Raw genomic sequence first — 25,243 nt, 5'->3', positions numbered from 1 at the left:
CATAGCCGAGTTGGTCAGGTTGAGTGGTGATGAGTTTGCTATTTGGATGAATAAAGAAAGTCAAAAGTGTGAAAGATAAAAAACAAAAGGAGGAAGTGTGAAAAGTGAATGGGCCAAATTGAGGTGCATATGAAGACGTATGCTTTCTTCCAATTCATTAAATCGGGCTAATATGAATCAGGTGAATTGAGTTCTGCTTTTGGAAACTGGGTTAAGAAGGGGTGCACCGTTCCTGGAGGTACTGCAATACCAGGTCAATGCGTGGAGTGGACAGAGCAAGCTCTTTTTCCATCTCCCTGTTCTAAAAATCCATTTAATATATGGTCCCCAGATAGGGGACGTATCAGATATTAAACTGATAAGAACAGATTTTGATTTAATGAAGCTTTCCAAAGCACCGCAAAAATGCATGACCGAAGTCACACCAAAAACAGTGCAAAGGCTAGGATTCGTGTGGACCCCTCCGTGAGAAGAGGATCCCCAAAAATCAACCCCGTCCCTCCGAACCAGAAGGCCACAGCGAGGGTCAGGGATCTTCGGTGCTCCCCCAAGCCGAAGCCTGGTTGAGCCTTGTTGTTGCTCCCAGCGTCCACCGAGGCATCTTACCCAAGTGGAGTAGGGAGCTACTAGTCGTTGGTTTCGCAGCCGAGACTGCCCGGACCGTCAACCGGTGTTGGTTTCTCAGCCCAAGGCTGACCGGACCTCCAACCGGGTGTTGGTTTCTCAGCCCAAGGCTGACCGGACCTCCAACCGGGTGTTGGTTTCTCAGCCCAAGGCTAACCGGACCTCCAACCGGGTGTTGGTTTCTCAGCCAAAGCTGACCCGGACCTCCAACCGGGTGTTGGTTTCTCAGCCCAAAGCTGACCGGACCTCCGACCGGGATTATAAAAATTTCCCTTCTTAGCCAGAAGGCCAGGATAGGGCAATATGCTTGGAAAGTATGAATAGGCAAGGCGCGGCGTGCGACAGAGTCTGAGGCTTACCAGGGTCCCAACCTAGCAAGTTCAGACTCCCTCCAGGGTGTCCATTCCTGGGGCACATTGCACCATAACCCCCACACTTACTCAGTCTAATAGCCTCAATCCTGGTAGGGCCATGGTTTCCTCTAGATGGATATACTATCCTCCCAAAGTACTAACAAGTGCAACCTTCCAGTGTGCATTGCATCATTGTACTAAGGTGGCCGGAGCCTTAAACCACCTTTTCGAACGATACTACACTTGATCTTAGCCAAAAGGCCGAGAAGCGATAACCAGAATTGGTTTGGGCCTCGAGTGGCACCCCCTATGCCGGACACATCTTAGGGAGAGAGAGCGAGAGGGAGACAAACCCACGCCTACACAAGACATTTTGTCACCCAAGCCAACCCTTGAAAAGGCTGCTTTGCAGAGCCAAAACAAGAAGAATGGTGCGTTTTGCAGCCGCCGCCCACTGCAATGAATCTGAATAACTCCTCCTTTAGGGCGCAAGCAACTCCCCTCCCCCTTGCAGTCTTTCCAATTCACGATACAAAAAGACGGACAGGACAGGTTGCCTGACTTTCCGTCACTGCCACCCTTTGCCATCCTTACCCGTAGAAAGCCCTTTCATCATCCCCAAACCCTAATCTTTTCCCTTTCCTTCCCAGCCCCCAAACCCTGCCCTCTGTACCTTTCTCACCACCCGCTTCCCTTCTCCTGTCATCCCCCTACCACCCGGGAAAAAAAGAGATTGCCCCCTCCTTCCACTAGCCCACCCTCCCACCCAAAGAACAACTTCTTCTGCGCAGCTTGTTTTCTAGGCAGCAGCGCTATTGTGATGTCATCGGGGGGCATTGTGACAAGCCGCCAGTGTTCCGTCTCTTCATGTTGTGCACAGTTCAAACGGAAAATACATCAACAGGCAGACTACAGAAAAGCTTACTATCAAAGGTTAGAGGGGGGCTTTCTCAGAGGGCTTTTTACAGTTTTTCTATTCCCAATTAGCCGTTTAAGTGTACTTATTGAAAGTAGTAATTCTTTCATAGGCCGCCCTTTCTTAGTATTTGACGTTCCTTATATTGCGGTATGAGGCTTCGCAGTAGGTTGCAAACATTCATCACCCATGACTGTCCCCAATTGAGCTCAGAAGCTCAATGTCTATCATGACCTCTCTTTTAGAATGTCCAAGAGCAAGCAAACTATTCCTCCAGGAGAGGGCGCCAACAGACTACTAAAGAGATCATCATTACTCAAAGAAAACCCCAAAAACCAATGCATGATAGGAATAAACAGGTAACTTTCTTTGGAGTGGAAGCGGAGAGATCGCACCAGATGCCAATTCTAGATGTTATCACACCTGTGGTCACTGCAGCAGCAGGTGAATCCACTTTGTCCAAAAGGGATCTATTCCATTCAATTGCAAATGATCTAGATAAGACAGAGAACTGCAGCACGGGGACATAGCCGAGTTGGTCAGGTTGAGTGGTGATGAGTTTGCTATTTGGATGAATAAAGAAAGTCAAAAGTGTGAAAGATAAAAAACAAAAGGAGGAAGTGTGAAAAGTGAATGGGCCAAATTGAGGTGCATATGAAGACGTATGCTTTCTTCCAATTCATTAAATCGGGCTAATATGAATCAGGTGAATTGAGTTCTGCTTTTGGAAACTGGGTTAAGAAGGGGTGCACCGTTCCTGGAGGTACTGCAATACCAGGTCAATGCGTGGAGTGGACAGAGCAAGCTCTTTTTCCATCTCCCTGTTCTAAAAATCCATTTAATATATGGTCCCCAGATAGGGGACGTATCAGATATTAAACTGATAAGAACAGATACTACACTTGATCTTAGCCAAAAGGCCGAGAAGCGATAACCAGAATTGGTTTGGGCCTCGAGTGGCACCCTGGCCTATGCCGGACACATCTTAGGGAGAGAGAGCGAGAGGGAGACAAACCCACGCCTACACAAGACATTTTGTCACCCAAGCCAACCCTTGAAAAGGCTGCTTTGCAGAGCCAAAACAAGAAGAATGGTGCGTTTTGCAGCCGCCGCCCACTGCAATGAATCTGAATAACTCCTCCTTTAGGGCGCAAGCAACTCCCCTCCCCCTTGCAGTCTTTCCAATTCACGATACAAAAAGACGGACAGGACAGGTTGCCTGACTTTCCGTCACTGCCACCCTTTGCCATCCTTACCCGTAGAAAGCCCTTTCATCATCCCCAAACCCTAATCTTTTCCCTTTCCTTCCCAGCCCCCAAACCCTGCCCTCTGTACCTTTCTCACCACCCGCTTCCCTTCTCCTGTCATCCCCCTACCACCCGGGAAAAAAAGAGATTGCCCCCTCCTTCCACTAGCCCACCCTCCCACCCAAAGAACAACTTCTTCTGCGCAGCTTGTTTTCTAGGCAGCAGCGCTATTGTGATGTCATCGGGGGGCATTGTGACAAGCCGCCAGTGTTCCGTCTCTTCATGTTGTGCACAGTTCAAACGGAAAATACATCAACAGGCAGACTACAGAAAAGCTTACTATCAAAGGTTAGAGGGGGGCTTTCTCAGAGGGCTTTTTACAGTTTTTCTATTCCCAATTAGCCGTTTAAGTGTACTTATTGAAAGTAGTAATTCTTTCATAGGCCGCCCTTTCTTAGTATTTGACGTTCCTTATATTGCGGTATGAGGCTTCGCAGTAGGTTGCAAACATTCATCACCCATGACTGTCCCCAATTGAGCTCAGAAGCTCAATGTCTATCATGACCTCTCTTTTAGAATGTCCAAGAGCAAGCAAACTATTCCTCCAGGAGAGGGCGCCAACAGACTACTAAAGAGATCATCATTACTCAAAGAAAACCCCAAAAACCAATGCATGATAGGAATAAACAGGTAACTTTCTTTGGAGTGGAAGCGGAGAGATCGCACCAGATGCCAATTCTAGATGTTATCACACCTGTGGTCACTGCAGCAGCAGGTGAATCCACTTTGTCCAAAAGGGATCTATTCCATTCAATTGCAAATGATCTAGATAAGACAGAGAACTGCAGCACGGGGACATAGCCGAGTTGGTCAGGTTGAGTGGTGATGAGTTTGCTATTTGGATGAATAAAGAAAGTCAAAAGTGTGAAAGATAAAAAACAAAAGGAGGAAGTGTGAAAAGTGAATGGGCCAAATTGAGGTGCATATGAAGACGTATGCTTTCTTCCAATTCATTAAATCGGGCTAATATGAATCAGGTGAATTGAGTTCTGCTTTTGGAAACTGGGTTAAGAAGGGGTGCACCGTTCCTGGAGGTACTGCAATACCAGGTCAATGCGTGGAGTGGACAGAGCAAGCTCTTTTTCCATCTCCCTGTTCTAAAAATCCATTTAATATATGGTCCCCAGATAGGGGACGTATCAGATATTAAACTGATAAGAACAGATACTACACTTGATCTTAGCCAAAAGGCCGAGAAGCGATAACCAGAATTGGTTTGGGCCTCGAGTGGCACCCTGGCCTATGCCGGACACATCTTAGGGAGAGAGAGCGAGAGGGAGACAAACCCACGCCTACACAAGACATTTTGTCACCCAAGCCAACCCTTGAAAAGGCTGCTTTGCAGAGCCAAAACAAGAAGAATGGTGCGTTTTGCAGCCGCCGCCCACTGCAATGAATCTGAATAACTCCTCCTTTAGGGCGCAAGCAACTCCCCTCCCCCTTGCAGTCTTTCCAATTCACGATACAAAAAGACGGACAGGACAGGTTGCCTGACTTTCCGTCACTGCCACCCTTTGCCATCCTTACCCGTAGAAAGCCCTTTCATCATCCCCAAACCCTAATCTTTTCCCTTTCCTTCCCAGCCCCCAAACCCTGCCCTCTGTACCTTTCTCACCACCCGCTTCCCTTCTCCTGTCATCCCCCTACCACCCGGGAAAAAAAGAGATTGCCCCCTCCTTCCACTAGCCCACCCTCCCACCCAAAGAACAACTTCTTCTGCGCAGCTTGTTTTCTAGGCAGCAGCGCTATTGTGATGTCATCGGGGGGCATTGTGACAAGCCGCCAGTGTTCCGTCTCTTCATGTTGTGCACAGTTCAAACGGAAAATACATCAACAGGCAGACTACAGAAAAGCTTACTATCAAAGGTTAGAGGGGGGCTTTCTCAGAGGGCTTTTTACAGTTTTTCTATTCCCAATTAGCCGTTTAAGTGTACTTATTGAAAGTAGTAATTCTTTCATAGGCCGCCCTTTCTTAGTATTTGACGTTCCTTATATTGCGGTATGAGGCTTCGCAGTAGGTTGCAAACATTCATCACCCATGACTGTCCCCAATTGAGCTCAGAAGCTCAATGTCTATCATGACCTCTCTTTTAGAATGTCCAAGAGCAAGCAAACTATTCCTCCAGGAGAGGGCGCCAACAGACTACTAAAGAGATCATCATTACTCAAAGAAAACCCCAAAAACCAATGCATGATAGGAATAAACAGGTAACTTTCTTTGGAGTGGAAGCGGAGAGATCGCACCAGATGCCAATTCTAGATGTTATCACACCTGTGGTCACTGCAGCAGCAGGTGAATCCACTTTGTCCAAAAGGGATCTATTCCATTCAATTGCAAATGATCTAGATAAGACAGAGAACTGCAGCACGGGGACATAGCCGAGTTGGTCAGGTTGAGTGGTGATGAGTTTGCTATTTGGATGAATAAAGAAAGTCAAAAGTGTGAAAGATAAAAAACAAAAGGAGGAAGTGTGAAAAGTGAATGGGCCAAATTGAGGTGCATATGAAGACGTATGCTTTCTTCCAATTCATTAAATCGGGCTAATATGAATCAGGTGAATTGAGTTCTGCTTTTGGAAACTGGGTTAAGAAGGGGTGCACCGTTCCTGGAGGTACTGCAATACCAGGTCAATGCGTGGAGTGGACAGAGCAAGCTCTTTTTCCATCTCCCTGTTCTAAAAATCCATTTAATATATGGTCCCCAGATAGGGGACGTATCAGATATTAAACTGATAAGAACAGATACTACACTTGATCTTAGCCAAAAGGCCGAGAAGCGATAACCAGAATTGGTTTGGGCCTCGAGTGGCACCCTGGCCTATGCCGGACACATCTTAGGGAGAGAGAGCGAGAGGGAGACAAACCCACGCCTACACAAGACATTTTGTCACCCAAGCCAACCCTTGAAAAGGCTGCTTTGCAGAGCCAAAACAAGAAGAATGGTGCGTTTTGCAGCCGCCGCCCACTGCAATGAATCTGAATAACTCCTCCTTTAGGGCGCAAGCAACTCCCCTCCCCCTTGCAGTCTTTCCAATTCACGATACAAAAAGACGGACAGGACAGGTTGCCTGACTTTCCGTCACTGCCACCCTTTGCCATCCTTACCCGTAGAAAGCCCTTTCATCATCCCCAAACCCTAATCTTTTCCCTTTCCTTCCCAGCCCCCAAACCCTGCCCTCTGTACCTTTCTCACCACCCGCTTCCCTTCTCCTGTCATCCCCCTACCACCCGGGAAAAAAAGAGATTGCCCCCTCCTTCCACTAGCCCACCCTCCCACCCAAAGAACAACTTCTTCTGCGCAGCTTGTTTTCTAGGCAGCAGCGCTATTGTGATGTCATCGGGGGGCATTGTGACAAGCCGCCAGTGTTCCGTCTCTTCATGTTGTGCACAGTTCAAACGGAAAATACATCAACAGGCAGACTACAGAAAAGCTTACTATCAAAGGTTAGAGGGGGGCTTTCTCAGAGGGCTTTTTACAGTTTTTCTATTCCCAATTAGCCGTTTAAGTGTACTTATTGAAAGTAGTAATTCTTTCATAGGCCGCCCTTTCTTAGTATTTGACGTTCCTTATATTGCGGTATGAGGCTTCGCAGTAGGTTGCAAACATTCATCACCCATGACTGTCCCCAATTGAGCTCAGAAGCTCAATGTCTATCATGACCTCTCTTTTAGAATGTCCAAGAGCAAGCAAACTATTCCTCCAGGAGAGGGCGCCAACAGACTACTAAAGAGATCATCATTACTCAAAGAAAACCCCAAAAACCAATGCATGATAGGAATAAACAGGTAACTTTCTTTGGAGTGGAAGCGGAGAGATCGCACCAGATGCCAATTCTAGATGTTATCACACCTGTGGTCACTGCAGCAGCAGGTGAATCCACTTTGTCCAAAAGGGATCTATTCCATTCAATTGCAAATGATCTAGATAAGACAGAGAACTGCAGCACGGGGACATAGCCGAGTTGGTCAGGTTGAGTGGTGATGAGTTTGCTATTTGGATGAATAAAGAAAGTCAAAAGTGTGAAAGATAAAAAACAAAAGGAGGAAGTGTGAAAAGTGAATGGGCCAAATTGAGGTGCATATGAAGACGTATGCTTTCTTCCAATTCATTAAATCGGGCTAATATGAATCAGGTGAATTGAGTTCTGCTTTTGGAAACTGGGTTAAGAAGGGGTGCACCGTTCCTGGAGGTACTGCAATACCAGGTCAATGCGTGGAGTGGACAGAGCAAGCTCTTTTTCCATCTCCCTGTTCTAAAAATCCATTTAATATATGGTCCCCAGATAGGGGACGTATCAGATATTAAACTGATAAGAACAGATACTACACTTGATCTTAGCCAAAAGGCCGAGAAGCGATAACCAGAATTGGTTTGGGCCTCGAGTGGCACCCTGGCCTATGCCGGACACATCTTAGGGAGAGAGAGCGAGAGGGAGACAAACCCACGCCTACACAAGACATTTTGTCACCCAAGCCAACCCTTGAAAAGGCTGCTTTGCAGAGCCAAAACAAGAAGAATGGTGCGTTTTGCAGCCGCCGCCCACTGCAATGAATCTGAATAACTCCTCCTTTAGGGCGCAAGCAACTCCCCTCCCCCTTGCAGTCTTTCCAATTCACGATACAAAAAGACGGACAGGACAGGTTGCCTGACTTTCCGTCACTGCCACCCTTTGCCATCCTTACCCGTAGAAAGCCCTTTCATCATCCCCAAACCCTAATCTTTTCCCTTTCCTTCCCAGCCCCCAAACCCTGCCCTCTGTACCTTTCTCACCACCCGCTTCCCTTCTCCTGTCATCCCCCTACCACCCGGGAAAAAAAGAGATTGCCCCCTCCTTCCACTAGCCCACCCTCCCACCCAAAGAACAACTTCTTCTGCGCAGCTTGTTTTCTAGGCAGCAGCGCTATTGTGATGTCATCGGGGGGCATTGTGACAAGCCGCCAGTGTTCCGTCTCTTCATGTTGTGCACAGTTCAAACGGAAAATACATCAACAGGCAGACTACAGAAAAGCTTACTATCAAAGGTTAGAGGGGGGCTTTCTCAGAGGGCTTTTTACAGTTTTTCTATTCCCAATTAGCCGTTTAAGTGTACTTATTGAAAGTAGTAATTCTTTCATAGGCCGCCCTTTCTTAGTATTTGACGTTCCTTATATTGCGGTATGAGGCTTCGCAGTAGGTTGCAAACATTCATCACCCATGACTGTCCCCAATTGAGCTCAGAAGCTCAATGTCTATCATGACCTCTCTTTTAGAATGTCCAAGAGCAAGCAAACTATTCCTCCAGGAGAGGGCGCCAACAGACTACTAAAGAGATCATCATTACTCAAAGAAAACCCCAAAAACCAATGCATGATAGGAATAAACAGGTAACTTTCTTTGGAGTGGAAGCGGAGAGATCGCACCAGATGCCAATTCTAGATGTTATCACACCTGTGGTCACTGCAGCAGCAGGTGAATCCACTTTGTCCAAAAGGGATCTATTCCATTCAATTGCAAATGATCTAGATAAGACAGAGAACTGCAGCACGGGGACATAGCCGAGTTGGTCAGGTTGAGTGGTGATGAGTTTGCTATTTGGATGAATAAAGAAAGTCAAAAGTGTGAAAGATAAAAAACAAAAGGAGGAAGTGTGAAAAGTGAATGGGCCAAATTGAGGTGCATATGAAGACGTATGCTTTCTTCCAATTCATTAAATCGGGCTAATATGAATCAGGTGAATTGAGTTCTGCTTTTGGAAACTGGGTTAAGAAGGGGTGCACCGTTCCTGGAGGTACTGCAATACCAGGTCAATGCGTGGAGTGGACAGAGCAAGCTCTTTTTCCATCTCCCTGTTCTAAAAATCCATTTAATATATGGTCCCCAGATAGGGGACGTATCAGATATTAAACTGATAAGAACAGATACTACACTTGATCTTAGCCAAAAGGCCGAGAAGCGATAACCAGAATTGGTTTGGGCCTCGAGTGGCACCCTGGCCTATGCCGGACACATCTTAGGGAGAGAGAGCGAGAGGGAGACAAACCCACGCCTACACAAGACATTTTGTCACCCAAGCCAACCCTTGAAAAGGCTGCTTTGCAGAGCCAAAACAAGAAGAATGGTGCGTTTTGCAGCCGCCGCCCACTGCAATGAATCTGAATAACTCCTCCTTTAGGGCGCAAGCAACTCCCCTCCCCCTTGCAGTCTTTCCAATTCACGATACAAAAAGACGGACAGGACAGGTTGCCTGACTTTCCGTCACTGCCACCCTTTGCCATCCTTACCCGTAGAAAGCCCTTTCATCATCCCCAAACCCTAATCTTTTCCCTTTCCTTCCCAGCCCCCAAACCCTGCCCTCTGTACCTTTCTCACCACCCGCTTCCCTTCTCCTGTCATCCCCCTACCACCCGGGAAAAAAAGAGATTGCCCCCTCCTTCCACTAGCCCACCCTCCCACCCAAAGAACAACTTCTTCTGCGCAGCTTGTTTTCTAGGCAGCAGCGCTATTGTGATGTCATCGGGGGGCATTGTGACAAGCCGCCAGTGTTCCGTCTCTTCATGTTGTGCACAGTTCAAACGGAAAATACATCAACAGGCAGACTACAGAAAAGCTTACTATCAAAGGTTAGAGGGGGGCTTTCTCAGAGGGCTTTTTACAGTTTTTCTATTCCCAATTAGCCGTTTAAGTGTACTTATTGAAAGTAGTAATTCTTTCATAGGCCGCCCTTTCTTAGTATTTGACGTTCCTTATATTGCGGTATGAGGCTTCGCAGTAGGTTGCAAACATTCATCACCCATGACTGTCCCCAATTGAGCTCAGAAGCTCAATGTCTATCATGACCTCTCTTTTAGAATGTCCAAGAGCAAGCAAACTATTCCTCCAGGAGAGGGCGCCAACAGACTACTAAAGAGATCATCATTACTCAAAGAAAACCCCAAAAACCAATGCATGATAGGAATAAACAGGTAACTTTCTTTGGAGTGGAAGCGGAGAGATCGCACCAGATGCCAATTCTAGATGTTATCACACCTGTGGTCACTGCAGCAGCAGCGTGAATCCACTTTGTCCAAAAGGGATCTATTCCATTCAATTGCAAATGATCTAGATAAGACAGAGAACTGCAGCACGGGGACATAGCCGAGTTGGTCAGGTTGAGTGGTGATGAGTTTGCTATTTGGATGAATAAAGAAAGTCAAAAGTGTGAAAGATAAAAAACAAAAGGAGGAAGTGTGAAAAGTGAATGGGCCAAATTGAGGTGCATATGAAGACGTATGCTTTCTTCCAATTCATTAAATCGGGCTAATATGAATCAGGTGAATTGAGTTCTGCTTTTGGAAACTGGGTTAAGAAGGGGTGCACCGTTCCTGGAGGTACTGCAATACCAGGTCAATGCGTGGAGTGGACAGAGCAAGCTCTTTTTCCATCTCCCTGTTCTAAAAATCCATTTAATATATGGTCCCCAGATAGGGGACGTATCAGATATTAAACTGATAAGAACAGATACTACACTTGATCTTAGCCAAAAGGCCGAGAAGCGATAACCAGAATTGGTTTGGGCCTCGAGTGGCACCCTGGCCTATGCCGGACACATCTTAGGGAGAGAGAGCGAGAGGGAGACAAACCCACGCCTACACAAGACATTTTGTCACCCAAGCCAACCCTTGAAAAGGCTGCTTTGCAGAGCCAAAACAAGAAGAATGGTGCGTTTTGCAGCCGCCGCCCACTGCAATGAATCTGAATAACTCCTCCTTTAGGGCGCAAGCAACTCCCCTCCCCCTTGCAGTCTTTCCAATTCACGATACAAAAAGACGGACAGGACAGGTTGCCTGACTTTCCGTCACTGCCACCCTTTGCCATCCTTACCCGTAGAAAGCCCTTTCATCATCCCCAAACCCTAATCTTTTCCCTTTCCTTCCCAGCCCCCAAACCCTGCCCTCTGTACCTTTCTCACCACCCGCTTCCCTTCTCCTGTCATCCCCCTACCACCCGGGAAAAAAAGAGATTGCCCCCTCCTTCCACTAGCCCACCCTCCCACCCAAAGAACAACTTCTTCTGCGCAGCTTGTTTTCTAGGCAGCAGCGCTATTGTGATGTCATCGGGGGGCATTGTGACAAGCCGCCAGTGTTCCGTCTCTTCATGTTGTGCACAGTTCAAACGGAAAATACATCAACAGGCAGACTACAGAAAAGCTTACTATCAAAGGTTAGAGGGGGGCTTTCTCAGAGGGCTTTTTACAGTTTTTCTATTCCCAATTAGCCGTTTAAGTGTACTTATTGAAAGTAGTAATTCTTTCATAGGCCGCCCTTTCTTAGTATTTGACGTTCCTTATATTGCGGTATGAGGCTTCGCAGTAGGTTGCAAACATTCATCACCCATGACTGTCCCCAATTGAGCTCAGAAGCTCAATGTCTATCATGACCTCTCTTTTAGAATGTCCAAGAGCAAGCAAACTATTCCTCCAGGAGAGGGCGCCAACAGACTACTAAAGAGATCATCATTACTCAAAGAAAACCCCAAAAACCAATGCATGATAGGAATAAACAGGTAACTTTCTTTGGAGTGGAAGCGGAGAGATCGCACCAGATGCCAATTCTAGATGTTATCACACCTGTGGTCACTGCAGCAGCAGGTGAATCCACTTTGTCCAAAAGGGATCTATTCCATTCAATTGCAAATGATCTAGATAAGACAGAGAACTGCAGCACGGGGACATAGCCGAGTTGGTCAGGTTGAGTGGTGATGAGTTTGCTATTTGGATGAATAAAGAAAGTCAAAAGTGTGAAAGATAAAAAACAAAAGGAGGAAGTGTGAAAAGTGAATGGGCCAAATTGAGGTGCATATGAAGACGTATGCTTTCTTCCAATTCATTAAATCGGGCTAATATGAATCAGGTGAATTGAGTTCTGCTTTTGGAAACTGGGTTAAGAAGGGGTGCACCGTTCCTGGAGGTACTGCAATACCAGGTCAATGCGTGGAGTGGACAGAGCAAGCTCTTTTTCCATCTCCCTGTTCTAAAAATCCATTTAATATATGGTCCCCAGATAGGGGACGTATCAGATATTAAACTGATAAGAACAGATACTACACTTGATCTTAGCCAAAAGGCCGAGAAGCGATAACCAGAATTGGTTTGGGCCTCGAGTGGCACCCTGGCCTATGCCGGACACATCTTAGGGAGAGAGAGCGAGAGGGAGACAAACCCACGCCTACACAAGACATTTTGTCACCCAAGCCAACCCTTGAAAAGGCTGCTTTGCAGAGCCAAAACAAGAAGAATGGTGCGTTTTGCAGCCGCCGCCCACTGCAATGAATCTGAATAACTCCTCCTTTAGGGCGCAAGCAACTCCCCTCCCCCTTGCAGTCTTTCCAATTCACGATACAAAAAGACGGACAGGACAGGTTGCCTGACTTTCCGTCACTGCCACCCTTTGCCATCCTTACCCGTAGAAAGCCCTTTCATCATCCCCAAACCCTAATCTTTTCCCTTTCCTTCCCAGCCCCCAAACCCTGCCCTCTGTACCTTTCTCACCACCCGCTTCCCTTCTCCTGTCATCCCCCTACCACCCGGGAAAAAAAGAGATTGCCCCCTCCTTCCACTAGCCCACCCTCCCACCCAAAGAACAACTTCTTCTGCGCAGCTTGTTTTCTAGGCAGCAGCGCTATTGTGATGTCATCGGGGGGCATTGTGACAAGCCGCCAGTGTTCCGTCTCTTCATGTTGTGCACAGTTCAAACGGAAAATACATCAACAGGCAGACTACAGAAAAGCTTACTATCAAAGGTTAGAGGGGGGCTTTCTCAGAGGGCTTTTTACAGTTTTTCTATTCCCAATTAGCCGTTTAAGTGTACTTATTGAAAGTAGTAATTCTTTCATAGGCCGCCCTTTCTTAGTATTTGACGTTCCTTATATTGCGGTATGAGGCTTCGCAGTAGGTTGCAAACATTCATCACCCATGACTGTCCCCAATTGAGCTCAGAAGCTCAATGTCTATCATGACCTCTCTTTTAGAATGTCCAAGAGCAAGCAAACTATTCCTCCAGGAGAGGGCGCCAACAGACTACTAAAGAGATCATCATTACTCAAAGAAAACCCCAAAAACCAATGCATGATAGGAATAAACAGGTAACTTTCTTTGGAGTGGAAGCGGAGAGATCGCACCAGATGCCAATTCTAGATGTTATCACACCTGTGGTCACTGCAGCAGCAGGTGAATCCACTTTGTCCAAAAGGGATCTATTCCATTCAATTGCAAATGATCTAGATAAGACAGAGAACTGCAGCACGGGGACATAGCCGAGTTGGTCAGGTTGAGTGGTGATGAGTTTGCTATTTGGATGAATAAAGAAAGTCAAAAGTGTGAAAGATAAAAAACAAAAGGAGGAAGTGTGAAAAGTGAATGGGCCAAATTGAGGTGCATATGAAGACGTATGCTTTCTTCCAATTCATTAAATCGGGCTAATATGAATCAGGTGAATTGAGTTCTGCTTTTGGAAACTGGGTTAAGAAGGGGTGCACCGTTCCTGGAGGTACTGCAATACCAGGTCAATGCGTGGAGTGGACAGAGCAAGCTCTTTTTCCATCTCCCTGTTCTAAAAATCCATTTAATATATGGTCCCCAGATAGGGGACGTATCAGATATTAAACTGATAAGAACAGATACTACACTTGATCTTAGCCAAAAGGCCGAGAAGCGATAACCAGAATTGGTTTGGGCCTCGAGTGGCACCCTGGCCTATGCCGGACACATCTTAGGGAGAGAGAGCAAGAGGGAGACAAACCCACGCCTACACAAGACATTTTGTCACCCAAGCCAACCCTTGAAAAGGCTGCTTTGCAGAGCCAAAACAAGAAGAATGGTGCGTTTTGCAGCCGCCGCCCACTGCAATGAATCTGAATAACTCCTCCTTTAGGGCGCAAGCAACTCCCCTCCCCCTTGCAGTCTTTCCAATTCACGATACAAAAAGACGGACAGGACAGGTTGCCTGACTTTCCGTCACTGCCACCCTTTGCCATCCTTACCCGTAGAAAGCCCTTTCATCATCCCCAAACCCTAATCTTTTCCCTTTCCTTCCCAGCCCCCAAACCCTGCCCTCTGTACCTTTCTCACCACCCGCTTCCCTTCTCCTGTCATCCCCCTACCACCCGGGAAAAAAAGAGATTGCCCCCTCCTTCCACTAGCCCACCCTCCCACCCAAAGAACAACTTCTTCTGCGCAGCTTGTTTTCTAGGCAGCAGCGCTATTGTGATGTCATCGGGGGGCATTGTGACAAGCCGCCAGTGTTCCGTCTCTTCATGTTGTGCACAGTTCAAACGGAAAATACATCAACAGGCAGACTACAGAAAAGCTTACTATCAAAGGTTAGAGGGGGGCTTTCTCAGAGGGCTTTTTACAGTTTTTCTATTCCCAATTAGCCGTTTAAGTGTACTTATTGAAAGTAGTAATTCTTTCATAGGCCGCCCTTTCTTAGTATTTGACGTTCCTTATATTGCGGTATGAGGCTTCGCAGTAGGTTGCAAACATTCATCACCCATGACTGTCCCCAATTGAGCTCAGAAGCTCAATGTCTATCATGACCTCTCTTTTAGAATGTCCAAGAGCAAGCAAACTATTCCTCCAGGAGAGGGCGCCAACAGACTACTAAAGAGATCATCATTACTCAAAGAAAACCCCAAAAACCAATGCATGATAGGAATAAACAGGTAACTTTCTTTGGAGTGGAAGCGGAGAGATCGCACCAGATGCCAATTCTAGATGTTATCACACCTGTGGTCACTGCAGCAGCAGGTGAATCCACTTTGTCCAAAAGGGATCTATTCCATTCAATTGCAAATGATCTAGATAAGACAGAGAACTGCAGCACGGGGACATAGCCGAGTTGGTCAGGTTGAGTGGTGATGAGTTTGCTATTTGGATGAATAAAGAAAGTCAAAAGTGTGAAAGATAAAAAACAAAAGGAGGAAGTGTGAAAAGTGAATGGGCCAAATTGAGGTGCATATGAAGACGTATGCTTTCTTCCAATTCATTAAATCGGGCTAATATGAATCAGGTGAATTGAGTTCTGCTTTTGGAAACTGGGTTAAGAAGGGGTGCACCGTTCCTGGAGGTACTGCAATACCAGGTCAATGCGTGGAGTGGACAGAGCAAGCTCTTTTTCCATCTCCCTGTTCTAAAAATCCATTTAATATATGGTCCCCAGATAGGGGACGTATCAGATATTAAACTGATAAGAACAGATACTACACTTGATCTTAGCCAAAAGGCCGAGAAGCGATAACCAGAATTGGTTTGGGCCTCGAGTGGCACCCTGGCCTATGCCGGACACATCTTAGGGAGAGAGAGCGAGAGGGAGACAAACCCACGCCTACACAAGACATTTTGTCACCCAAGCCAACCCTTGAAAAGGCTGCTTTGCAGAGCCAAAACAAGAAGAATGGTGCGTTTTGCAGCCGCCGCCCACTGCAATGAATCTGAATAACTCCTCCTTTAGGGCGCAAGCAACTCCCCTCCCCCTTGCAGTCTTTCCAATTCACGATACAAAAAGACGGACAGGACAGGTTGCCTGACTTTCCGTCACTGCCACCCTTTGCCATCCTTACCCGTAGAAAGCCCTTTCATCATCCCCAAACCCTAATCTTTTCCCTTTCCTTCCCAGCCCCCAAACCCTGCCCTCTGTACCTTTCTCACCACCCGCTTCCCTTCTCCTGTCATCCCCCTACCACCCGGGAAAAAAAGAGATTGCCCCCTCCTTCCACTAGCCCACCCTCCCACCCAAAGAACAACTTCTTCTGCGCAGCTTGTTTTCTAGGCAGCAGCGCTATTGTGATGTCATCGGGGGGCATTGTGACAAGCCGCCAGTGTTCCGTCTCTTCATGTTGTGCACAGTTCAAACGGAAAATACATCAACAGGCAGACTACAGAAAAGCTTACTATCAAAGGTTAGAGGGGGGCTTTCTCAGAGGGCTTTTTACAGTTTTTCTATTCCCAATTAGCCGTTTAAGTGTACTTATTGAAAGTAGTAATTCTTTCATAGGCCGCCCTTTCTTAGTATTTGACGTTCCTTATATTGCGGTATGAGGCTTCGCAGTAGGTTGCAAACATTCATCACCCATGACTGTCCCCAATTGAGCTCAGAAGCTCAATGTCTATCATGACCTCTCTTTTAGAATGTCCAAGAGCAAGCAAACTATTCCTCCAGGAGAGGGCGCCAACAGACTACTAAAGAGATCATCATTACTCAAAGAAAACCCCAAAAACCAATGCATGATAGGAATAAACAGGTAACTTTCTTTGGAGTGGAAGCGGAGAGATCGCACCAGATGCCAATTCTAGATGTTATCACACCTGTGGTCACTGCAGCAGCAGGTGAATCCACTTTGTCCAAAAGGGATCTATTCCATTCAATTGCAAATGATCTAGATAAGACAGAGAACTGCAGCACGGGGACATAGCCGAGTTGGTCAGGTTGAGTGGTGATGAGTTTGCTATTTGGATGAATAAAGAAAGTCAAAAGTGTGAAAGATAAAAAACAAAAGGAGGAAGTGTGAAAAGTGAATGGGCCAAATTGAGGTGCATATGAAGACGTATGCTTTCTTCCAATTCATTAAATCGGGCTAATATGAATCAGGTGAATTGAGTTCTGCTTTTGGAAACTGGGTTAAGAAGGGGTGCACCGTTCCTGGAGGTACTGCAATACCAGGTCAATGCGTGGAGTGGACAGAGCAAGCTCTTTTTCCATCTCCCTGTTCTAAAAATCCATTTAATATATGGTCCCCAGATAGGGGACGTATCAGATATTAAACTGATAAGAACAGATACTACACTTGATCTTAGCCAAAAGGCCGAGAAGCGATAACCAGAATTGGTTTGGGCCTCGAGTGGCACCCTGGCCTATGCCGGACACATCTTAGGGAGAGAGAGCGAGAGGGAGACAAACCCACGCCTACACAAGACATTTTGTCACCCAAGCCAACCCTTGAAAAGGCTGCTTTGCAGAGCCAAAACAAGAAGAATGGTGCGTTTTGCAGCCGCCGCCCACTGCAATGAATCTGAATAACTCCTCCTTTAGGGCGCAAGCAACTCCCCTCCCCCTTGCAGTCTTTCCAATTCACGATACAAAAAGACGGACAGGACAGGTTGCCTGACTTTCCGTCACTGCCACCCTTTGCCATCCTTACCCGTAGAAAGCCCTTTCATCATCCCCAAACCCTAATCTTTTCCCTTTCCTTCCCAGCCCCCAAACCCTGCCCTCTGTACCTTTCTCACCACCCGCTTCCCTTCTCCTGTCATCCCCCTACCACCCGGGAAAAAAAGAGATTGCCCCCTCCTTCCACTAGCCCACCCTCCCACCCAAAGAACAACTTCTTCTGCGCAGCTTGTTTTCTAGGCAGCAGCGCTATTGTGATGTCATCGGGGGGCATTGTGACAAGCCGCCAGTGTTCCGTCTCTTCATGTTGTGCACAGTTCAAACGGAAAATACATCAACAGGCAGACTACAGAAAAGCTTACTATCAAAGGTTAGAGGGGGGCTTTCTCAGAGGGCTTTTTACAGTTTTTCTATTCCCAATTAGCCGTTTAAGTGTACTTATTGAAAGTAGTAATTCTTTCATAGGCCGCCCTTTCTTAGTATTTGACGTTCCTTATATTGCGGTATGAGGCTTCGCAGTAGGTTGCAAACATTCATCACCCATGACTGTCCCCAATTGAGCTCAGAAGCTCAATGTCTATCATGACCTCTCTTTTAGAATGTCCAAGAGCAAGCAAACTATTCCTCCAGGAGAGGGCGCCAACAGACTACTAAAGAGATCATCATTACTCAAAGAAAACCCCAAAAACCAATGCATGATAGGAATAAACAGGTAACTTTCTTTGGAGTGGAAGCGGAGAGATCGCACCAGATGCCAATTCTAGATGTTATCACACCTGTGGTCACTGCAGCAGCAGGTGAATCCACTTTGTCCAAAAGGGATCTATTCCATTCAATTGCAAATGATCTAGATAAGACAGAGAACTGCAGCACGGGGACATAGCCGAGTTGGTCAGGTTGAGTGGTGATGAGTTTGCTATTTGGATGAATAAAGAAAGTCAAAAGTGTGAAAGATAAAAAACAAAAGGAGGAAGTGTGAAAAGTGAATGGGCCAAATTGAGGTGCATATGAAGACGTATGCTTTCTTCCAATTCATTAAATCGGGCTAATATGAATCAGGTGAATTGAGTTCTGCTTTTGGAAACTGGGTTAAGAAGGGGTGCACCGTTCCTGGAGGTACTGCAATACCAGGTCAATGCGTGGAGTGGACAGAGCAAGCTCTTTTTCCATCTCCCTGTTCTAAAAATCCATTTAATATATGGTCCCCAGATAGGGGACGTATCAGATATTAAACTGATAAGAACAGATACTACACTTGATCTTAGCCAAAAGGCCGAGAAGCGATAACCAGAATTGGTTTGGGCCTCGAGTGGCACCCTGGCCTATGCCGGACACATCTTAGGGAGAGAGAGCGAGAGGGAGACAAACCCACGCCTACACAAGACATTTTGTCACCCAAGCCAACCCTTGAAAAGGCTGCTTTGCAGAGCCAAAACAAGAAGAATGGTGCGTTTTGCAGCCGCCGCCCACTGCAATGAATCTGAATAACTCCTCCTTTAGGGCGCAAGCAACTCCCCTCCCCCTTGCAGTCTTTCCAATTCACGATACAAAAAGACGGACAGGACAGGTTGCCTGACTTTCCGTCACTGCCACCCTTTGCCATCCTTACCCGTAGAAAGCCCTTTCATCATCCCCAAACCCTAATCTTTTCCCTTTCCTTCCCAGCCCCCAAACCCTGCCCTCTGTACCTTTCTCACCACCCGCTTCCCTTCTCCTGTCATCCCCCTACCACCCGGGAAAAAAAGAGATTGCCCCCTCCTTCCACTAGCCCACCCTCCCACCCAAAGAACAACTTCTTCTGCGCAGCTTGTTTTCTAGGCAGCAGCGCTATTGTGATGTCATCGGGGGGCATTGTGACAAGCCGCCAGTGTTCCGTCTCTTCATGTTGTGCACAGTTCAAACGGAAAATACATCAACAGGCAGACTACAGAAAAGCTTACTATCAAAGGTTAGAGGGGGGCTTTCTCAGAGGGCTTTTTACAGTTTTTCTATTCCCAATTAGCCGTTTAAGTGTACTTATTGAAAGTAGTAATTCTTTCATAGGCCGCCCTTTCTTAGTATTTGACGTTCCTTATATTGCGGTATGAGGCTTCGCAGTAGGTTGCAAACATTCATCACCCATGACTGTCCCCAATTGAGCTCAGAAGCTCAATGTCTATCATGACCTCTCTTTTAGAATGTCCAAGAGCAAGCAAACTATTCCTCCAGGAGAGGGCGCCAACAGACTACTAAAGAGATCATCATTACTCAAAGAAAACCCCAAAAACCAATGCATGATAGGAATAAACAGGTAACTTTCTTTGGAGTGGAAGCGGAGAGATCGCACCAGATGCCAATTCTAGATGTTATCACACCTGTGGTCACTGCAGCAGCAGGTGAATCCACTTTGTCCAAAAGGGATCTATTCCATTCAATTGCAAATGATCTAGATAAGACAGAGAACTGCAGCACGGGGACATAGCCGAGTTGGTCAGGTTGAGTGGTGATGAGTTTGCTATTTGGATGAATAAAGAAAGTCAAAAGTGTGAAAGATAAAAAACAAAAGGAGGAAGTGTGAAAAGTGAATGGGCCAAATTGAGGTGCATATGAAGACGTATGCTTTCTTCCAATTCATTAAATCGGGCTAATATGAATCAGGTGAATTGAGTTCTGCTTTTGGAAACTGGGTTAAGAAGGGGTGCACCGTTCCTGGAGGTACTGCAATACCAGGTCAATGCGTGGAGTGGACAGAGCAAGCTCTTTTTCCATCTCCCTGTTCTAAAAATCCATTTAATATATGGTCCCCAGATAGGGGACGTATCAGATATTAAACTGATAAGAACAGATACTACACTTGATCTTAGCCAAAAGGCCGAGAAGCGATAACCAGAATTGGTTTGGGCCTCGAGTGGCACCCTGGCCTATGCCGGACACATCTTAGGGAGAGAGAGCGAGAGGGAGACAAACCCACGCCTACACAAGACATTTTGTCACCCAAGCCAACCCTTGAAAAGGCTGCTTTGCAGAGCCAAAACAAGAAGAATGGTGCGTTTTGCAGCCGCCGCCCACTGCAATGAATCTGAATAACTCCTCCTTTAGGGCGCAAGCAACTCCCCTCCCCCTTGCAGTCTTTCCAATTCACGATACAAAAAGACGGACAGGACAGGTTGCCTGACTTTCCGTCACTGCCACCCTTTGCCATCCTTACCCGTAGAAAGCCCTTTCATCATCCCCAAACCCTAATCTTTTCCCTTTCCTTCCCAGCCCCCAAACCCTGCCCTCTGTACCTTTCTCACCACCCGCTTCCCTTCTCCTGTCATCCCCCTACCACCCGGGAAAAAAAGAGATTGCCCCCTCCTTCCACTAGCCCACCCTCCCACCCAAAGAACAACTTCTTCTGCGCAGCTTGTTTTCTAGGCAGCAGCGCTATTGTGATGTCATCGGGGGGCATTGTGACAAGCCGCCAGTGTTCCGTCTCTTCATGTTGTGCACAGTTCAAACGGAAAATACATCAACAGGCAGACTACAGAAAAGCTTACTATCAAAGGTTAGAGGGGGGCTTTCTCAGAGGGCTTTTTACAGTTTTTCTATTCCCAATTAGCCGTTTAAGTGTACTTATTGAAAGTAGTAATTCTTTCATAGGCCGCCCTTTCTTAGTATTTGACGTTCCTTATATTGCGGTATGAGGCTTCGCAGTAGGTTGCAAACATTCATCACCCATGACTGTCCCCAATTGAGCTCAGAAGCTCAATGTCTATCATGACCTCTCTTTTAGAATGTCCAAGAGCAAGCAAACTATTCCTCCAGGAGAGGGCGCCAACAGACTACTAAAGAGATCATCATTACTCAAAGAAAACCCCAAAAACCAATGCATGATAGGAATAAACAGGTAACTTTCTTTGGAGTGGAAGCGGAGAGATCGCACCAGATGCCAATTCTAGATGTTATCACACCTGTGGTCACTGCAGCAGCAGGTGAATCCACTTTGTCCAAAAGGGATCTATTCCATTCAATTGCAAATGATCTAGATAAGACAGAGAACTGCAGCACGGGGACATAGCCGAGTTGGTCAGGTTGAGTGGTGATGAGTTTGCTATTTGGATGAATAAAGAAAGTCAAAAGTGTGAAAGATAAAAAACAAAAGGAGGAAGTGTGAAAAGTGAATGGGCCAAATTGAGGTGCATATGAAGACGTATGCTTTCTTCCAATTCATTAAATCGGGCTAATATGAATCAGGTGAATTGAGTTCTGCTTTTGGAAACTGGGTTAAGAAGGGGTGCACCGTTCCTGGAGGTACTGCAATACCAGGTCAATGCGTGGAGTGGACAGAGCAAGCTCTTTTTCCATCTCCCTGTTCTAAAAATCCATTTAATATATGGTCCCCAGATAGGGGACGTATCAGATATTAAACTGATAAGAACAGATACTACACTTGATCTTAGCCAAAAGGCCGAGAAGCGATAACCAGAATTGGTTTGGGCCTCGAGTGGCACCCTGGCCTATGCCGGACACATCTTAGGGAGAGAGAGCGAGAGGGAGACAAACCCACGCCTACACAAGACATTTTGTCACCCAAGCCAACCCTTGAAAAGGCTGCTTTGCAGAGCCAAAACAAGAAGAATGGTGCGTTTTGCAGCCGCCGCCCACTGCAATGAATCTGAATAACTCCTCCTTTAGGGCGCAAGCAACTCCCCTCCCCCTTGCAGTCTTTCCAATTCACGATACAAAAAGACGGACAGGACAGGTTGCCTGACTTTCCGTCACTGCCACCCTTTGCCATCCTTACCCGTAGAAAGCCCTTTCATCATCCCCAAACCCTAATCTTTTCCCTTTCCTTCCCAGCCCCCAAACCCTGCCCTCTGTACCTTTCTCACCACCCGCTTCCCTTCTCCTGTCATCCCCCTACCACCCGGGAAAAAAAGAGATTGCCCCCTCCTTCCACTAGCCCACCCTCCCACCCAAAGAACAACTTCTTCTGCGCAGCTTGTTTTCTAGGCAGCAGCGCTATTGTGATGTCATCGGGGGGCATTGTGACAAGCCGCCAGTGTTCCGTCTCTTCATGTTGTGCACAGTTCAAACGGAAAATACATCAACAGGCAGACTACAGAAAAGCTTACTATCAAAGGTTAGAGGGGGGCTTTCTCAGAGGGCTTTTTACAGTTTTTCTATTCCCAATTAGCCGTTTAAGTGTACTTATTGAAAGTAGTAATTCTTTCATAGGCCGCCCTTTCTTAGTATTTGACGTTCCTTATATTGCGGTATGAGGCTTCGCAGTAGGTTGCAAACATTCATCACCCATGACTGTCCCCAATTGAGCTCAGAAGCTCAATGTCTATCATGACCTCTCTTTTAGAATGTCCAAGAGCAAGCAAACTATTCCTCCAGGAGAGGGCGCCAACAGACTACTAAAGAGATCATCATTACTCAAAGAAAACCCCAAAAACCAATGCATGATAGGAATAAACAGGTAACTTTCTTTGGAGTGGAAGCGGAGAGATCGCACCAGATGCCAATTCTAGATGTTATCACACCTGTGGTCACTGCAGCAGCAGGTGAATCCACTTTGTCCAAAAGGGATCTATTCCATTCAATTGCAAATGATCTAGATAAGACAGAGAACTGCAGCACGGGGACATAGCCGAGTTGGTCAGGTTGAGTGGTGATGAGTTTGCTATTTGGATGAATAAAGAAAGTCAAAAGTGTGAAAGATAAAAAACAAAAGGAGGAAGTGTGAAAAGTGAATGGGCCAAATTGAGGTGCATATGAAGACGTATGCTTTCTTCCAATTCATTAAATCGGGCTAATATGAATCAGGTGAATTGAGTTCTGCTTTTGGAAACTGGGTTAAGAAGGGGTGCACCGTTCCTGGAGGTACTGCAATACCAGGTCAATGCGTGGAGTGGACAGAGCAAGCTCTTTTTCCATCTCCCTGTTCTAAAAATCCATTTAATATATGGTCCCCAGATAGGGGACGTATCAGATATTAAACTGATAAGAACAGATACTACACTTGATCTTAGCCAAAAGGCCGAGAAGCGATAACCAGAATTGGTTTGGGCCTCGAGTGGCACCCTGGCCTATGCCGGACACATCTTAGGGAGAGAGAGCGAGAGGGAGACAAACCCACGCCTACACAAGACATTTTGTCACCCAAGCCAACCCTTGAAAAGGCTGCTTTGCAGAGCCAAAACAAGAAGAATGGTGCGTTTTGCAGCCGCCGCCCACTGCAATGAATCTGAATAACTCCTCCTTTAGGGCGCAAGCAACTCCCCTCCCCCTTGCAGTCTTTCCAATTCACGATACAAAAAGACGGACAGGACAGGTTGCCTGACTTTCCGTCACTGCCACCCTTTGCCATCCTTACCCGTAGAAAGCCCTTTCATCATCCCCAAACCCTAATCTTTTCCCTTTCCTTCCCAGCCCCCAAACCCTGCCCTCTGTACCTTTCTCACCACCCGCTTCCCTTCTCCTGTCATCCCCCTACCACCCGGGAAAAAAAGAGATTGCCCCCTCCTTCCACTAGCCCACCCTCCCACCCAAAGAACAACTTCTTCTGCGCAGCTTGTTTTCTAGGCAGCAGCGCTATTGTGATGTCATCGGGGGGCATTGTGACAAGCCGCCAGTGTTCCGTCTCTTCATGTTGTGCACAGTTCAAACGGAAAATACATCAACAGGCAGACTACAGAAAAGCTTACTATCAAAGGTTAGAGGGGGGCTTTCTCAGAGGGCTTTTTACAGTTTTTCTATTCCCAATTAGCCGTTTAAGTGTACTTATTGAAAGTAGTAATTCTTTCATAGGCCGCCCTTTCTTAGTATTTGACGTTCCTTATATTGCGGTATGAGGCTTCGCAGTAGGTTGCAAACATTCATCACCCATGACTGTCCCCAATTGAGCTCAGAAGCTCAATGTCTATCATGACCTCTCTTTTAGAATGTCCAAGAGCAAGCAAACTATTCCTCCAGGAGAGGGCGCCAACAGACTACTAAAGAGATCATCATTACTCAAAGAAAACCCCAAAAACCAATGCATGATAGGAATAAACAGGTAACTTTCTTTGGAGTGGAAGCGGAGAGATCGCACCAGATGCCAATTCTAGATGTTATCACACCTGTGGTCACTGCAGCAGCAGGTGAATCCACTTTGTCCAAAAGGGATCTATTCCATTCAATTGCAAATGATCTAGATAAGACAGAGAACTGCAGCACGGGGACATAGCCGAGTTGGTCAGGTTGAGTGGTGATGAGTTTGCTATTTGGATGAATAAAGAAAGTCAAAAGTGTGAAAGATAAAAAACAAAAGGAGGAAGTGTGAAAAGTGAATGGGCCAAATTGAGGTGCATATGAAGACGTATGCTTTCTTCCAATTCATTAAATCGGGCTAATATGAATCAGGTGAATTGAGTTCTGCTTTTGGAAACTGGGTTAAGAAGGGGTGCACCGTTCCTGGAGGTACTGCAATACCAGGTCAATGCGTGGAGTGGACAGAGCAAGCTCTTTTTCCATCTCCCTGTTCTAAAAATCCATTTAATATATGGTCCCCAGATAGGGGACGTATCAGATATTAAACTGATAAGAACAGATACTACACTTGATCTTAGCCAAAAGGCCGAGAAGCGATAACCAGAATTGGTTTGGGCCTCGAGTGGCACCCTGGCCTATGCCGGACACATCTTAGGGAGAGAGAGCGAGAGGGAGACAAACCCACGCCTACACAAGACATTTTGTCACCCAAGCCAACCCTTGAAAAGGCTGCTTTGCAGAGCCAAAACAAGAAGAATGGTGCGTTTTGCAGCCGCCGCCCACTGCAATGAATCTGAATAACTCCTCCTTTAGGGCGCAAGCAACTCCCCTCCCCCTTGCAGTCTTTCCAATTCACGATACAAAAAGACGGACAGGACAGGTTGCCTGACTTTCCGTCACTGCCACCCTTTGCCATCCTTACC

General features: G+C 46.6%; 16 non-coding genes and 1 pseudogene across 16 annotated transcripts; all 17 read right to left on the bottom strand.

The window, feature by feature from the left end:
* Window positions 1-216: 216 nt before the first annotated feature.
* LOC142273709 (U2 spliceosomal RNA) lies at window positions 217-411 on the bottom strand. Its single transcript, XR_012738170.1, has one exon. It is a non-coding gene; the product is annotated as a U2 spliceosomal RNA (small nuclear RNA).
* Window positions 412-1,108: 697 nt separating this feature from the next.
* Window positions 1,109-1,250, bottom strand: LOC142273715 (U2 spliceosomal RNA; annotated as a pseudogene).
* Window positions 1,251-2,634: 1,384 nt separating this feature from the next.
* LOC142273682 (U2 spliceosomal RNA) lies at window positions 2,635-2,825 on the bottom strand. The gene has a single exon (XR_012738146.1). It is a non-coding gene; the product is annotated as a U2 spliceosomal RNA (small nuclear RNA).
* Window positions 2,826-4,212: 1,387 nt separating this feature from the next.
* On the bottom strand, window positions 4,213-4,403 carry LOC142273681 (U2 spliceosomal RNA). The gene has a single exon (XR_012738145.1). It is a non-coding gene; the product is annotated as a U2 spliceosomal RNA (small nuclear RNA).
* Window positions 4,404-5,790: 1,387 nt separating this feature from the next.
* Window positions 5,791-5,981, bottom strand: LOC142273680 (U2 spliceosomal RNA). Its single transcript, XR_012738144.1, has one exon. It is a non-coding gene; the product is annotated as a U2 spliceosomal RNA (small nuclear RNA).
* Window positions 5,982-7,368: 1,387 nt separating this feature from the next.
* LOC142273679 (U2 spliceosomal RNA) lies at window positions 7,369-7,559 on the bottom strand. Its single transcript, XR_012738143.1, has one exon. It is a non-coding gene; the product is annotated as a U2 spliceosomal RNA (small nuclear RNA).
* Window positions 7,560-8,946: 1,387 nt separating this feature from the next.
* Window positions 8,947-9,137, bottom strand: LOC142273678 (U2 spliceosomal RNA). The gene has a single exon (XR_012738142.1). It is a non-coding gene; the product is annotated as a U2 spliceosomal RNA (small nuclear RNA).
* A 1,388-nt stretch (window positions 9,138-10,525) lies between these two features.
* LOC142273676 (U2 spliceosomal RNA) lies at window positions 10,526-10,716 on the bottom strand. The gene has a single exon (XR_012738141.1). It is a non-coding gene; the product is annotated as a U2 spliceosomal RNA (small nuclear RNA).
* Window positions 10,717-12,103: 1,387 nt separating this feature from the next.
* LOC142273675 (U2 spliceosomal RNA) lies at window positions 12,104-12,294 on the bottom strand. Its single transcript, XR_012738140.1, has one exon. It is a non-coding gene; the product is annotated as a U2 spliceosomal RNA (small nuclear RNA).
* A 1,387-nt stretch (window positions 12,295-13,681) lies between these two features.
* LOC142273674 (U2 spliceosomal RNA) lies at window positions 13,682-13,872 on the bottom strand. Its single transcript, XR_012738139.1, has one exon. It is a non-coding gene; the product is annotated as a U2 spliceosomal RNA (small nuclear RNA).
* A 1,387-nt stretch (window positions 13,873-15,259) lies between these two features.
* On the bottom strand, window positions 15,260-15,450 carry LOC142273673 (U2 spliceosomal RNA). Its single transcript, XR_012738138.1, has one exon. It is a non-coding gene; the product is annotated as a U2 spliceosomal RNA (small nuclear RNA).
* Window positions 15,451-16,837: 1,387 nt separating this feature from the next.
* LOC142273672 (U2 spliceosomal RNA) lies at window positions 16,838-17,028 on the bottom strand. The gene has a single exon (XR_012738137.1). It is a non-coding gene; the product is annotated as a U2 spliceosomal RNA (small nuclear RNA).
* A 1,387-nt stretch (window positions 17,029-18,415) lies between these two features.
* Window positions 18,416-18,606, bottom strand: LOC142273717 (U2 spliceosomal RNA). Its single transcript, XR_012738173.1, has one exon. It is a non-coding gene; the product is annotated as a U2 spliceosomal RNA (small nuclear RNA).
* A 1,387-nt stretch (window positions 18,607-19,993) lies between these two features.
* Window positions 19,994-20,184, bottom strand: LOC142273707 (U2 spliceosomal RNA). Its single transcript, XR_012738168.1, has one exon. It is a non-coding gene; the product is annotated as a U2 spliceosomal RNA (small nuclear RNA).
* A 1,387-nt stretch (window positions 20,185-21,571) lies between these two features.
* Window positions 21,572-21,762, bottom strand: LOC142273695 (U2 spliceosomal RNA). Its single transcript, XR_012738158.1, has one exon. It is a non-coding gene; the product is annotated as a U2 spliceosomal RNA (small nuclear RNA).
* A 1,387-nt stretch (window positions 21,763-23,149) lies between these two features.
* Window positions 23,150-23,340, bottom strand: LOC142273683 (U2 spliceosomal RNA). Its single transcript, XR_012738147.1, has one exon. It is a non-coding gene; the product is annotated as a U2 spliceosomal RNA (small nuclear RNA).
* Window positions 23,341-24,727: 1,387 nt separating this feature from the next.
* Window positions 24,728-24,918, bottom strand: LOC142273671 (U2 spliceosomal RNA). Its single transcript, XR_012738136.1, has one exon. It is a non-coding gene; the product is annotated as a U2 spliceosomal RNA (small nuclear RNA).
* Between the last annotated feature and the right edge of the window lie 325 nt (window positions 24,919-25,243).

The sequence above is a fragment of the Anomaloglossus baeobatrachus genome, unplaced genomic scaffold (assembly GCF_048569485.1).
Source record: "Anomaloglossus baeobatrachus isolate aAnoBae1 unplaced genomic scaffold, aAnoBae1.hap1 Scaffold_3658, whole genome shotgun sequence".
NCBI classification, from domain to species: domain Eukaryota; kingdom Metazoa; phylum Chordata; class Amphibia; order Anura; family Aromobatidae; genus Anomaloglossus; species Anomaloglossus baeobatrachus.
This window is presented reverse-complemented; position numbering and strand designations above follow the sequence as displayed.